The sequence below is a fragment of the Tenrec ecaudatus genome, chromosome 7, assembly GCF_050624435.1.
Source record: "Tenrec ecaudatus isolate mTenEca1 chromosome 7, mTenEca1.hap1, whole genome shotgun sequence".
Lineage (NCBI taxonomy): Eukaryota > Metazoa > Chordata > Mammalia > Afrosoricida > Tenrecidae > Tenrec > Tenrec ecaudatus.
In genome coordinates this window covers 159,220,753-159,235,132 of record NC_134536.1, presented here as the reverse complement: position 1 = coordinate 159,235,132, position 14,380 = coordinate 159,220,753, and the positions used below count along the sequence as shown (strand labels likewise).

General features: G+C 43.2%; 1 protein-coding gene across 1 annotated transcript in view; it reads right to left on the bottom strand.

Moving 5' to 3' along the window:
- MAP3K21 (mitogen-activated protein kinase kinase kinase 21) overlaps positions 1-14,380 on the bottom strand; it is a 125,089-nt gene that overhangs the window by 32,029 nt on the left and 78,680 nt on the right. The gene's annotated exons all lie outside the window — the stretch shown is intronic.

The window sequence follows — 14,380 nt, the reverse complement described above, 5'->3', positions numbered from 1 at the left end:
CACATGTGGTTTCCCACACTCCGGTTCCTGTATTCTTTCACTGTAGTTTTTCGTGCCCATTTGCAAACCCCACATGGCTTCCACGCAGCCCTGCACACGTTCCGGAAATAGTGTGCACCTTTTCGAGACTAACACCTGAAACTCCCCTTTCCTCCTTAAAAACTCCATTGGATTACAAAAGTGCTCTGCCGGGTGAACTCTTTCAGCGTGTAAAGCAACAAACCGAGGCAAACCCAATCCAGAAACCTAACAAACTGCTATTAAACCCTAGCTTCTTCCTTTCGTATATCTTCAATTCAAGGTTCAATATAATGAGAGCGTAATTTCTGGAACACTTGGTTTGGGGGAGGCAGCAGTTTACAGAGTAAGCCCTACCTCCATTTTGTGTCTTCTTTTTTTGGAGTTGGTCTCAGATGCTTTTTTTAAAAAAATCAGTTTATTAGGGGCTCATACAACTTTTATCACAATCCGTACATACATCAATTGTGTAAAGCACATTTGTACATTCATTGCCCTCCCTCATCGTTCTCAAAACATTTGCTCTCCACCTAAGCCCTTGCCATTTTGTGTCTTGACATAAATTCAGACACCACTTGCATTTGTTCTGACCATTTAACGTGCAATGTGGCTCTGAAAGCTTCCAGACAAGCCCAGGGAAGGGGAGTTTTGCCCTCACACGTACACAAAGAACCGGGTAATTTGCCTGGCCACGTCTTCCACTGATCTACTGAACATAGCTGCATGCTAATTTAAAAGTTGCCTCTGGTGCCTATGGCTCAGGGCTACCTGGTCCCAAGGACCAGAAGCACCCTGTAACGTTTTTTCAGATTTGTAATTGTGTACGGCTTTATTTATACTCCTGTCAAAGTTACAGTCTTGGAAACTCACAGGGGCAGACCTACCATCCAATAGGGTCCCTGTGAGTCGGTATTGTCTCAATGGGCAGCAAAAATTAAAAAATAAAAAATTTTAAATGTATCCCTTTCCCCCTATCTGTAGTCACACTTACGACTTTGACGGATTAAAAAATCCACCAGTCATTATCTGGTCATGTTTTCCTTCATATGTGATTAGTCCATGGTCATGAGTCAGGAAACTTCATTTTGGTCCCTGTACTGTGTGCTTTCTGATGGTTTTCACTATCCAGGATGACTGTGTCTTAGTGCTGCTTAAGGCTCAAAAACAAAACAAAACAAAACAGGTTACTAGAATATGGTTGATTCTGGTGTCTTTCTTTCCCTGGCACAATGATAATAAATAATTCTGAGTTTATAAGCAAGTGATCTAAAGTCAAACATAAATATCCTGCAAATTTCATGGCAAGGGAATTTAAGCTTGTTTAGTTTCAGCATCTTCATTTATACAAATAGAGGGAATAGATCATTCTTCCTTTTATAATGGACCGCGGGGATTGCACTGGATGAATTGAAACACAATGTATACCAACTGTTGAGTGTGAAGTGCTGATCTACTTTGCAAACTTGAACCTAATCCACTATAAGAAGTAAAAAAAAAAAGAAGTAAAAAAATAAAGACTATATTCAGGATAGATTCTACCCTCCTGGATCTAGGAAGTTTAGAGTCTACACGTGGTCCAGTGCATTTAGCGGATACAATTCTTCTAGCCATGGTGTTTGTAACTAAAAAGGACAGGGTAAAATCATAAAAACAGGTGTCTGGGACTCTAACAGAGGGTCAGTTTTGCCCTCCTGTCAGGTGTAACAGGAGCCATCTCAGAAGCAGGAATGGGGGACCTCATCACCATCAGGAAAGAAGAGCCAGGAGTGGAGCCAGTCATTTAGTCCCTGAGCTACCTGCTCTGAACCTCTTCACTTCCAGGAGAGAGGCAGAGAGAGGGCCATACCATAGGAGAAGCAGCAGCAGAGACAGCAGAAGCAAGCCCACGAGACAGAAGGTGGCAGACTCCCAGCCCACACGGTCCGTGAAATGGAATGCCTTTGGGCAGAAGGCTGGCTGGCAGAGCGGGGTACCTCTCGTCACCTAACTGGGCAGTGAGGTTTGCTGACTCTCACAGCTAGAGGAAAGCACCATTAGGTCGGGGTTTCTGGTGAAGTGACCTGCCCTTTGGGCGTTTGTTAGCAGTGCTATAGCAAGGTGCTTGGTAACACTTGCCAACGAGCAGCCGAAGCCAAGGGGCCGCTTGGTAGAGGGGCTTGAGGGCTAGGCTGGGGCGTGCCTGTGGGCATGGCTCAGAAGAGGCACTCCTGATCCCAGAACTGTAGTATCTAATGGTCCGCATTTCTGACCCTGAATTGTAACAAGCCAACTTCCCTAATGGACCCCGTAATCTTGAGAGTGGGGGTAGGGGTTGTGAAAACATTCCCCTCATCTCTCCCATTTTTTCATGAACTCCCTATGTTGCTGCGAGATGTTGCCTAACTGGTTGCAACTCACAGCGACCTCATGTGCATCACAAGGAAACCCTGCCGGATCCTGTACGATCGTTTGCCTGCCGTTGTGTCGATCTCAACCCGTCTCAGGGAGGACCAGCCTCTTGAATGATAACCCTGCCTTTCACTAAGTTCGCTATCCTTTGCAAGGGCTGCTTCCGCCTGAAAGCATGTTCAAAGGACACGAGACAGCGCCTCACCGCCCTCACTTCTAAGGAGCATGCTTCTTCCAAGACAGATTTGTTCCTTCTTCCAGCAGTCCGGAGTGATTTTAAGATTCATATCCAACACCTTAACTCAAAGGTATCAGTCCTTCTTGGGTCTTTCTTATTCCTGGTCCCGCTCTTGCGTTCATACAGGCTACTGAAATGACCCTGGCTTGAGCCAGACACACATTAGTCTTCAAAGTGACATCTTTGCTTTGGACCACTTGGAAAAAAATCTTTTGCATCATATTTGCCAAATGCAATAATATGACATTTGACATCCTGTGCAGCGATGCAGATAAACTATAAAAATAGGTGTTTGGGACTCTAACAGAGGGTCAGTTTTGCCCTCCTGTTAAGTAACAGCTTGAGATGATGACTAGCGTTGTTTCATGTCTTTAAAATATTCATGATCAACCCCGGAAGAATTCACTACAAAGGACAGCACTGAAGCCATAGTTCGAGGAGAGGAGCACATCTGATCAGAGCATACCGGAGCAGAGGAAGAGGGAAGGAGAGAGTGGAGCACATCCTGGCCCACCAACCCCTGAGGACGATATGCCTGCTCAGAGCAGCCAATGCACAGAGAGGACCATAGGGCCGGCTCCACCACAAGACACAGACACGGCGCCCCTCACTGACCCATAGTGCTACAGGGGACAATACTGGAGACCTAGTGCAGGAACCGCACCCCATCTGACCCTATCCCACTGGGTCAAACTAAGGGCATGCAAGAGAGCAGGAAGGGGAGCAAAACAATGAAGTCCCCAGGGAATACCCCAAAAATAGACTTTGGGGCCATGGTGTGGTACCCCATCAGACTCAACCAGAAAAACACTCCTAAGGGTCCATAAACAGATCTGGAACTATTTATAGGCTTTTCTTTTTTTGTTGTTGTTGTCCCCCCCTCCCCCTGTTGTTATATTTTGCTTTGTCTTGTTTTCGGGCTTACTATTATCTCTGCATGTCTATCTGGGTAAGACAGGCGGGATAAACAATCCAGAGGAAAAACAACAGACTGATAGTTCCAGGTGAACCCGGGAGAGGGGGAGGGGGGGGAAGGAAGTGCACGTTAACAAACCCAGGAACAAGGGAACAGCAAGTGATCTAAAATCAATGGCGAGGAGGGCACAGGATGCCTGGTGGGGCTTAATCAAGGGTAATATAGCTTAGAGGAATTATTGAAACTTGAATGAAGGCTGAACATGGTAGTGGGACAAAAGGAAAGTAAAAGAAAACAGAGCCAAGAACTAGGAGGCATATGTAAATACATTTATATATAATGATAGAGAAATATTATTTATGTACATATATTTATATGTTAAGTATCAAGGTAGCAGGGGGACTTTTGGCCTTTACTTAAGAACTCCGCAACACAACAACACTTTGTTCTAATAACCCAATAGTCTGTGATGCTCACCTTCCCCACATGATCACTGAAGACAAATAGGTGAATAAGCAAATGTGGTGAAGAAAGCTGATGGTGCCTGGCTATCAAAAGATATAACATCTGGGGTCTTAAAGGCTTGAAGATAAACAAGTGGCCATCTAGCTGAGAAGCAACTAATGTTGATAGGATCAGATTTCAGGCATCAAAGACCCAGAACAAAAAAATCATATCATTGTGAATGAGGGGGAATGTGGAGTGGAGACCCAAAGCCCATTTATAGACAATTGGACATCTTCTAACAGAAGGGTCACAAGGAAGAGACAAGCCAGTCGGGGTGCAGTGTAGCACTGGTGAAACATACAACTTTCCTCTAGTTCTTTAATGCTTCCTTCCCCCAACTATCATGATCCCAATTATACCTTACAAATCCAGCTAGACCAGAGCATGTACACTGGTACAGATAACAGCTTGAAAGACAGGGAATCCAGGACAGATAAATAAACTCCTCAAGATCAATAATGAGAGTAGTGATAGCAGGAGGTTACTAAGGGCAAGGTGAAGGGAGAAAGGAGGAACCAATCACAATGGTCTACATATAACCCCTTCCCAGGAGGATGGGCAACAGAATAGTGGGTGAAGGGAGACAGTGGTCAGTGTAAGACATGAACAACAAAAAAAAGGTAAATTATCAAGGGTTCATGAGGGAGGGAGGAAAATGAGGAGCTGATATCAAGGGCTCAAGTAGAAAGAAAATGTTTTGAAAATAATGATGGCAACATATGTACAAATGTGTTTGACAAAATGGATGGGTGGCTTTATTGTGGTAAGAGCTGTAAGAGCCCCCAATAAAATGATTTAAAAAAGGGAAAAATGTTCATGACTAATCCAAACATAATGGTTAAGAACATGTATTAAGTTGATGTAAATAGAAGAAATGTTTTATGAATCTACTTTTCAATTACTTTCCTCTATAGCTTTTCATGTAAATTTGTTTTTGAAACTTCTCTAAAATAAATAGTGCATTTTGGGAAATTTATTTCTTATTCTCTCTTGGCAGCTAAAGAGCTACCACCAAGTTTAAATACTAAGCTTATCAAAATAGCAAAAATACTACTACTACAACTCCTATTGTTGCCAATCATATCAAGGCCTTCCCTCTCTCCTCTCACAATTAGTCTCGACTTTGGAAGGGAGACTGAACAGAAAAAAGTAATAAATTCCATTAAAATTTGGTCTATGCAAAATAATAATCTATAAATTATCAAGGGCTCATGAGGGAGGGGGGAGCGGGGAGGGAGGGGAACAAAAAGAGGACCTGATACAAAGGGCTTAAGTGGACAGCAAATGCTTTGAAAATGATGAGGGCAAAGAATGTACAGATATTCTGGGAGGCTGGCCCCAGAACCATAAATTAAGTGGATCCCTGCCCCTCCCCCAAAAAGAATTTGTTCCAAAGGACGACATTGACTCTGCAGCTCCGGGAGATGGACATATCTGATCAGTGCACACGGGAGCAGATGAAGGGGCAGGAGGAGAGAGTAGAGCACAGCCTGGCCCACCAGGCCGTGAGGATGATGTTCCTGACTAGAGCAGCCAGTCCACAGAGAGGACAACATGGCTGGCCCCACTATGAGAAATGATGCCAATCAGTGACTAAGGGCGATACAGGGGACTGCACCGGAGACACAGTGTGGGAATTGCACCTGAACTGAGGCAAATCACTGGGGGAGTGCAGCAGAACAGCAAGGGAATGGAGTGGCAAGGTCCCCAGGGAATGCTGAAAGTGGACTTTGGGGCCAGGGTGTGGTGCCCCAACAGACTGGACTGGAAAACGCTCCTAAGGGCCAGCAAACGATCCCTGAATTAACTACAAGCTTTTCTCTTGTGAACTGTTTTGTTCTGTTCTTTGTCAGTGGTTTGTTTTTGTTGTCTGGTTGTATACTGTTGCTTTGTTTTCCTCTGTCTTGTTTTCGTGCATGTTAGTGTTAGTGTCTCCACAGGTCTGTCTGAATAGGACAGGAAGTGGTATTAACAAACACAGGGACAAGGGAAAAACATGGGACCCCAAATGGTAGAGAGGGGGAGTGGCAGGCCTGGTAGGAAATGATCAAGGGTAAGGTTGCTTAGAGAAGAGGTATACTCTAGCCCAGGTGGCAACAAAGCATGGTAGAAGGGCAGGAGGAAAGTCAAGGGAGATGGAGGAAAGAGCTAGGAGTCAAAGGGCATTTATGGAGGTCTAGACAAAGACATGTACATGCAATATATATAGGAGGATGGGGAAATAGATCTATGTGTCTACATTTATAGGCTAAGTATTAAGGTGGCAGAAGGACCTTGGGCCTCTACTCAAACACTCCCTCAATGCACGAATACTTTCTTTTATTAAATTGGAACTCTATGATGCTCACTCTCCCGACACAACGGCTGGAGCCAAAGTGGGTGAACAAGTAAATGTGGTGAAGAAAGCTGATGGTGCCCGGCTATCAAAAGAGATAGTGTCTGGTGTCTTAAAGGCTTGAAGGTGAACAAGCGGCCATCTAGCTCAGAAGCAGAAAAGCCCACATGGAAGAAGCACACTGGCCAGTGCGATCACGAGGTGCCAAGGGACCAGGTATAAGGCATCATGCAAAAAAAAAAAAGATATATGTGTGTATGTATGTATATGTATATATATGTATATATATATACCATATTAAATGAAGGGGGAAGTGCAGAGTGGAGACCCAAGGCCCAAGTGTCGGCCAATGGAGATCCTCTCATAGAGGGGTTTAGGAGAGTAGATGGGTTAATTAGAGTGCGAGGTAGTACCGATGAAGAACACAGCTTTCCCCCAGATCCTGGATGCTTCCTCTCCCCAACTACCATGATCCGAATTCTGCCTTGCAGGGCTGGGTAGGGCAGAGGCTGTACACTGGTACATGTGAGGGCTGGAGGCACAGGGAATCCAGGGTGGATGATACCTTCAGGACCAGGGGTGTGAGGGGTGATGCTGGGAGAGTGGAGGGTGAGTGGGTTGGAAAGGGGGAACTGATTGCAAGGATCCACATGTGACCTCCTCCCTGGGAGAAGGACGGCAGAGAAGTGGGGGGAAGGGAGACTCCGGATAGGGCAAGATATGACAAAATAACGATGCATAAATTACCGGGGGCACATGAGGGAGGGGGGAGAAGGGAGGGAGGGAAAAAAAAAAGAGGACCTGATGCAAGGGGCTTGAGTGGAGAGCAAATGCTTAGAGAATGATTGGGGCAGGGAATGTATGGATGTGCTTTTTACAACTGATGTATGTATATGTATGGATTGTGATAAGAGTTGTATGAGTCCCTAATAAAATATAAAAAAAGAAAAGAGGAGAAAAAAAATGATTAGGGCAAAGAATGTACAGATGTGCTTTATACAATTGATGTATGTATATGTATGAACTGTGATAAGAGTTGTATGAGCCTCTAATAAATTGTTAAAAAAAAAGAATGTACAGATGTGCTTTATACAATTGATGTATGTATATATATATGGATTGTGATAATAGTTGTATGAGCCCCTAATAAAATGTTTTAAAAAAACTTGGTCTATGGTATTTTCTAACTTAGGAAAGATACAATGTTGTTGGCTTATTGTGACATTGGGTAGCATTAAGTATACATGTTTGTGTTTCTAAATCATGTTTGTGTAAACAAAATTATAAACAATATTCATACAGATCCTTTTCTTCCTTCTATTTGTCAAGTGCACAGGTTCGCCTGCCTTGTTTAGTCTTATTCTGTCTTGTCGCCAACCATCTCTGCTTGGTGGCCATGTACTTGGAAAAGAGGTCGCATGATCCTTTACTTGTACCCCACAAATTATCTCCCTTATCCTACTGACCACAGAAAATCTCCTGAGCGGATGAGATTATGTTTACCTCCTTCTAAGCGCTCCCTATCTTGAATGGTCTGTCATGGTCTGCCTTTAAATCCCTTCTTTTCCTTTATTCTCTAACTAATGACGAGGCTAAGTTATATTCCAAGGCTTACCTTAGAGAACGTCTCCTACCAGTACCTTGTAGAAAACACTGAACAGAAAAACCATTTTAAAAGGAGTACTCCCCCCTCCGCCCTTCAGAATGTAAGCTCTTCAAGAGCAGGGACAATGTTTTCCCTATTTTCTACCGTGCCTCCAAAAAACCTAATCTCATTGCCATTAAGTCAATGTCCACTCATAGCTACCCGCTGTGGGTTTCAAAGATTGTAACGGCTAACTGGAGTAGAAAGCCCAGTCTTTCTCCCGAGGAGCTGCTGGTGGTTTCTAACTACTGACCATGTGATCGCCGTACCAGTGCCTGGTACACTGTGAATGCTCTGTAGATACGAGGGGCTACCCAAAAAACAACCAGATTCCCCCCACCCCAAAACTATCTATGTATTTATTTATTTATTTAACAAAACAACCTTATCACCTTCAAAGTACTCTCCATTACACTTGATCCATTTGTCAAATCTGCGATGATTCCATTCTCGGAAACATTTTTCAAACTCATCTGTGTGGATGGCTGACAGCCCCGCCCTCATTTTTTTACTTCACTTCTTCTACGTCCTCAAATCACTGTCTTTTCATGTCCCTCTTCATTCACGGAGACAAAAACAATGTCGCACGAGTGAGGTCAAGTGAGTAAGGCATGCTGTTTTTGCCTCAAACTGGTGCACTGAGTAGGTGCATTGTTATGGTGGCAAAACCAGTCCCCCGTCTGCCACAAATCTGGCCTTTATTTCGGTCACATGCTATTATGCTATCTTTTTAGAACCTCTAAATAGAAGCTTGATTAACAGTCTAACCTGGTGGAACAAATTCCAAATGGACTACCAGTCAACATTTTAGTCCGTCTGGGAATTTTTTGGACGTCAAGAATGAGGTTTGTCATCAACTGACATTGCACATTTTTTGAAAGGAGAACACCACTTGTACACTTGCATCTCCCCACCGGGCTGTCCTTGTCAGCTGTTCAACATCACCACGGTTTCTGCGGCATTTTTCCCAGAGCAGGAGACAAAATTTCACAGCCTCACGCTGGTCTCTTAAATCGGCCGTCACGAAAAATGAGGTTTGAGTGAAACTGTTTTAAAGAATAAATTCACTGTGGCCAGAGAGAACTATCCAAGGTGATACCACCAGGTGCACTAACTCAGAGCGAGTTTTTCGATGCTCACTTAGCGGGAAAAACGTGTACTATGAAAGCTTCACCAGCAGGGCGGGTAGGGTACAGTACCCCTCGTATTGTTGATGAGAGGTAGTGAGTCTTGATCATAAAGATGAGAAACTGAAACCCCAAACACTGTTTTATTGGCTTGTTCCATCGTGACCTCAGATCAAGCTGGGAAATATCAGTCCTTTTGGAAAAGTGTCCCCAATATTAGCCTCAAATAAAAGTGCAACAGAGACTTTGGGGGTTCTTTGTTTCAAGGAGAAAAGATCTAGTAAGCATTTAGGTCGATACAAAAATGAATTTTCACTTAAAATTATTTTACTCTGCCTATTGATTTCTTCTGATCCCAGGACAAGAAGGTGAAATAAGTTACTGCTAAGGAAAATTAAGCTAAAGAGATAGATCTCATTCAATTAAATTATAAATAAAATCTAAAACATCTTCCACCAAAAAGAAGAAATAAAAAATCAACACCCTAACACTGCACCTTCAACAACTGGAACAAAAGCAGCATTAGCCCCCCAATAATAGAAGAAAAATAATAAGGATCCGAACAGAAGTAAACAATCAAGGTGGGGTTGGGTGTGGGGTGTTGGAAAAAATCAACAAGAAAGGATTAACAAAATGGACAGATTGCTGGCAAACAAAGGAAAAAGAAACAATGCAAATATCGAGAATTAGAAATGAAAATGTTGACATCACAAGAGTTCCAAATGAAATAGAAAGTATAACACACTTTTATGAAAAACTGTGCTCAAACAAATGTGATAAGCTAGGAGAAATGGACAGGTACCTAGAAATAGATCATCCACTCGAATTAATGCAGACAGATGTCAAAAAATCCATCAGACCCACTAAAAAAGAAGAAATAGAGAATGTCATTAAGAAACTTCCAACAAAGAAAAGCCCGATGGCTTCACGGGAATTCTACCAAGTACTTTAAGAAGACCTGCCAGCAAGTGTGGTAGTTATATGTAACTGGTGTCAATTTGGGACTTGAGAGGATTAAGAGTGAAGGGATGGAGTCTGGTGTGTCAATCAGGTCATAGCCAATGAGGTCTCTATGAGGGCATGGCCTTCTCCTGAGAATTCTGGGAACTCTTGGATTTCCTCGTTGGAGGAGAACGATACACATTCTCTCTCTCCTCACTCCTTGAGTGATGCTCTACTGACAAGACACAAGGTGTTATGCCCTGGGAGCTGGAGAAGCCACATGGACCTACCCTGATGCAACCAGACCTCTGGAGCCGGAGAAGCCACGTAGAGACCCCTGCCAGCCCTGAGAAGCTTCTACCACTGCTGGATTCAGAAGACTTCCAACCCACTGGCCTGTGACCTTTCTGCATTCAGGGTCATTGCATGTGTTTCGTTTGAGTCTGAAGAGGACTTTATAGATTGGTATCGGACACATGGGCTACCATTGGACTTATGGACTTGATATGGACTGGGCAGGGGTGTTTTCTCAATATTCAACTGCTCTGGTATATAAAGCTCCTTCCTAGACACATGAGAGTCTACGAATTTGTTTGTCTAGTCTACCCAGACTGACACAATATTTGAAAAACGAACAAAATGTAACCCACTACACATAAGTAAGGCAAAGAGCAAAACCCACATGATCATGTCAATACGTGCAGAAAAGTCACTTGAAATAATCCAACATCGATTTCTGATTGAAACAATCAACAAAATAGAAATAGAAGGGAAAGTCCTCAACATAATAAGATCCATATAAGAAAAGTCAACAGCCAATATCAAGCTCACTGGGGAAAAACTAGAAACCTTTCTCCCTGAAAACAGACACCAGACAAGAAGGTCTCCTGTCACCAGTCTTATTCAACATCTTACTGCAAATCTTAGCCGGAACCATCCGACAACCAAAAGAAATCAAGGAAATACATAGAGGCAAAGAAGAAGTGCAACTCTTGCTGTTTGCAGACGATACGATCTTACATGTAGAAAACCCAAAAGTCATTTAATTAAAAAAAAGAAAAGAAAACCCAAAAGTCCCCACAAAGAAGAGTGCTGGAAGGAATGGAGGGATTCATCAAAGTAGCAAGCTACAAAATCAATGAGCAAAAAACCTCAAAACAAAATTGGATCCATGTATACCAAAGAGAGCACTGTGAAAGAGATTAAGGAAACAATACCTTAGGGGGGAGCGGGGAAGGAGGGGAAAATTGAGAGCTGATATCAAGGGCTCAAGCAGAGAGCAAATGTTTTGAGAATGATGAGGGCAACAAACGTACACACGTGCTTGACACAATGGATATATGTATGGATTGTGATCAGAGTTGGATGAGCCCCCAATAAATTGATTGTAAAAAAAGAAAAGACAATGTTCTAAAATGGATTATGGTGATGATTCTACAAGTCTTAAGATGACTGAATTACTGAATTGTACGATTTGTGAGTTTTATCCCAATAAAACTGTTTAAAAGAGAAATAAAAACCCTTCTTAAATGAAAAAAGAAAAAAAAGAAAAAGAAAGCAATACCATTCACAATAACCACAGGAAAGAGAAAATATTTAGGAATAAACCCAAACAGGGATGCAAAAGACTTGTACAGAGAAAACTACAGACCACTATCACAAGAAATCAAAAAAGATCTACATGAATGGAAGGATATCCCAAGTTCATGGATTGTTGTAATAGCCCATGTACAAGACAATGAATCCTGCCCAGTCCTGCGCTATGCTCACAATTGTTCTCACGCCCAAGCTCGTTGGTGCACCCACCGTGTCCATCCATCTCGTTGAGGGTCTCCCTCTTTTTTGCTGCCCTTCCACTTTACCAAGCATGGTGTCTTTCTTCGGGGACTGGTCTCTTCTGACAATATGTTCAAAGTCTGTAAGATGAAGTCTTGCCATCTTTACTGTGAGCGCCCTCTGGCCTTACTTCTTCTAACACAGATTGGCCTGTCCTTTCGGCAGTCCATGGTACTTTCAGTATTCTTCTCCAGCACCACAATTCCAATGCATCCATTCTTCTCCAGGCTCCCTTATTCAATGTCCAACTTTCACAGGCATACGATGCAATGGAGAATCCCATGGCTTGGGTCTCAGGCACACCTTAGTCCTCAAAGTAACATCCTTGCTCTTCAATGCTCTAAAGAGGTCTTGTGCAGTAGATTTACCTACTGCAATATGTCTTTTGATCTCCTGACTGCTGCTCCCATGAGTATCGATGATGGAGCCAAGCAAGACAAAATTCCTGACAACTTCATCATTCATCACGATGTTGCCTATTGGACCAATCGTGAGGCCTTGGGTCTTCCTTACGTTGAGTTGGCATCCAGACTGAAGGGCACGATCCTTGACCTTCATCAGCAAGGGCTTCCAGTCCTCCTCCTCACTTTCAGCAAACAAGGTGTGCCATCGTCAGCTTTATCCTGATAATAAGCCTTCCTTCAATCCTGATGGTCCATTTCTTTCCATATAAGCCAGTTTCTCCAATCAATTGCTCAGCCTACAGATTGAACAAGTATGGTGAGAGGATACAACCCTGAGGCATACCTTCCTTGATAATTAAACCATGCAGTATTCCCATGTTCTGGTCTCACAACTGCTTCTTGACGCATGTACAAGTTCCGCATGAAGGTTCCATAATGAAGCGTTTTGGAATTCCCATTCTTCGCAAAGTTACCGATACTTTATCATGGTCCACACAAATGAAGGTCTTTGCATAGTCCATGAAGCACAAGTGAACATCTTTCTGGTACTCTTGGGGTAGATTCACCTGACATCAACAATGATCTCCCTTGTTCTACACCCTCTTCTTAATCTGGCCCGAATGTCAGGCAGTTCCCTGCCAAGGTGCTGTTGCAAGCATGTTGGAGGATATAAAGCAAAATTTGTATTTGCATATGCTGTCAATGCTATGGCTGTCTAGTTTGAGCAGTCTGTTGGGTCACCTTCCTTTGGAATGGGCACAACTATGGATCTCTTCCAGTTAGTTGGCCAAGTAGCTGTCTTCCAAATTTATTGGTACGGATGAGTGAGTGCTTCCAAGGCTTCTTCAGCTTGCTGACACGTTTCAAGGGGTATTAATTCCTGGAGCCACGCTTTCACCTAATGCTTTCCGCACAGCTTGGACTTCTTCCTTCAGCACCATTGGTTCTTGCTCACATGCTACCTCCTGACATGGTGAACTGTCTACTAGTTCTTTTGGTACGGTGACTCTGTGTACTCCTTCCACTTTCTCTTGATGCTTCCTGTATCATTCAGTATTTTATTATAGAATCTCTCAAGATTACAACCCGACCCTTGAATTTATTTTTCTTGACTCTGTCAGTTTCAGATATGCTGCGTGTGTTCTTTCCAAGTTTTGTTGTAATATTTGGCTTTGTTTTCTCAAGCTGCCCTTTGAAAGTTTCTAGTTAGCTCCTTGACTTCATCCTTTCTTCTATTTGCTTTGGCTGTTCTACAATGAGGAGCACAATTAACAGCACGATTAACAACACAAAAGGGGGCAGGACACATGAACTTCTTTAGATGGATACACAGAAATCAAACTACATCTGCAGCTAAAACTGTTATAGCAGCTGAAACCAGGCCCACGGCCAACTGTGGTCAGTTGCTCATATTTAAGTTCAGGATAAAGCTGAGGAAAATGAAAACAAATCCACAAGAGCCAAAATACAGGTAAATGTTTGTTTGAATAAAAGCCTTTAAGACTCCGGGCACTATTTCAACTGGTAGCCAGCCTGGCACCATCTGCTTTCTTCACTACACTTGGCTGTAGCACCTGTATCTTCAGCGATCACTTCCTGATGGTGAGTATCCAGCAGAGCCACGTCATAACAACAACCTGTTCTTGGATTGGGACTAGAATTAAATGGGAACCCAGAATCCATCTGCTTGTTCACAGGTTATGTATGTATGCCTCTGGCTTACTTTAGCAGTCTTATTGTCATTTGATGACAAAACACGATCAATCATCTCCCTAGGGTCTAAGTCGATTCCATTAATAACAACAGTAATGTATCCACTGGCATCGTATCTAAGGCACTGTTGCTAAAAGGAGCTGATGGTAGGATAGTCCAGCTGTAATCTGCAGCCCACGAGTTGCGCTTTGTACCAACTGAATTCTTAAACGACGGGCCCTCTTCTTACATTGAGCACTGGGGTTGGTGCCAGGGGGGATTTCTTGTAACATTGCTAACAAGGGCCAATCCTTGACTATCACATTAATACA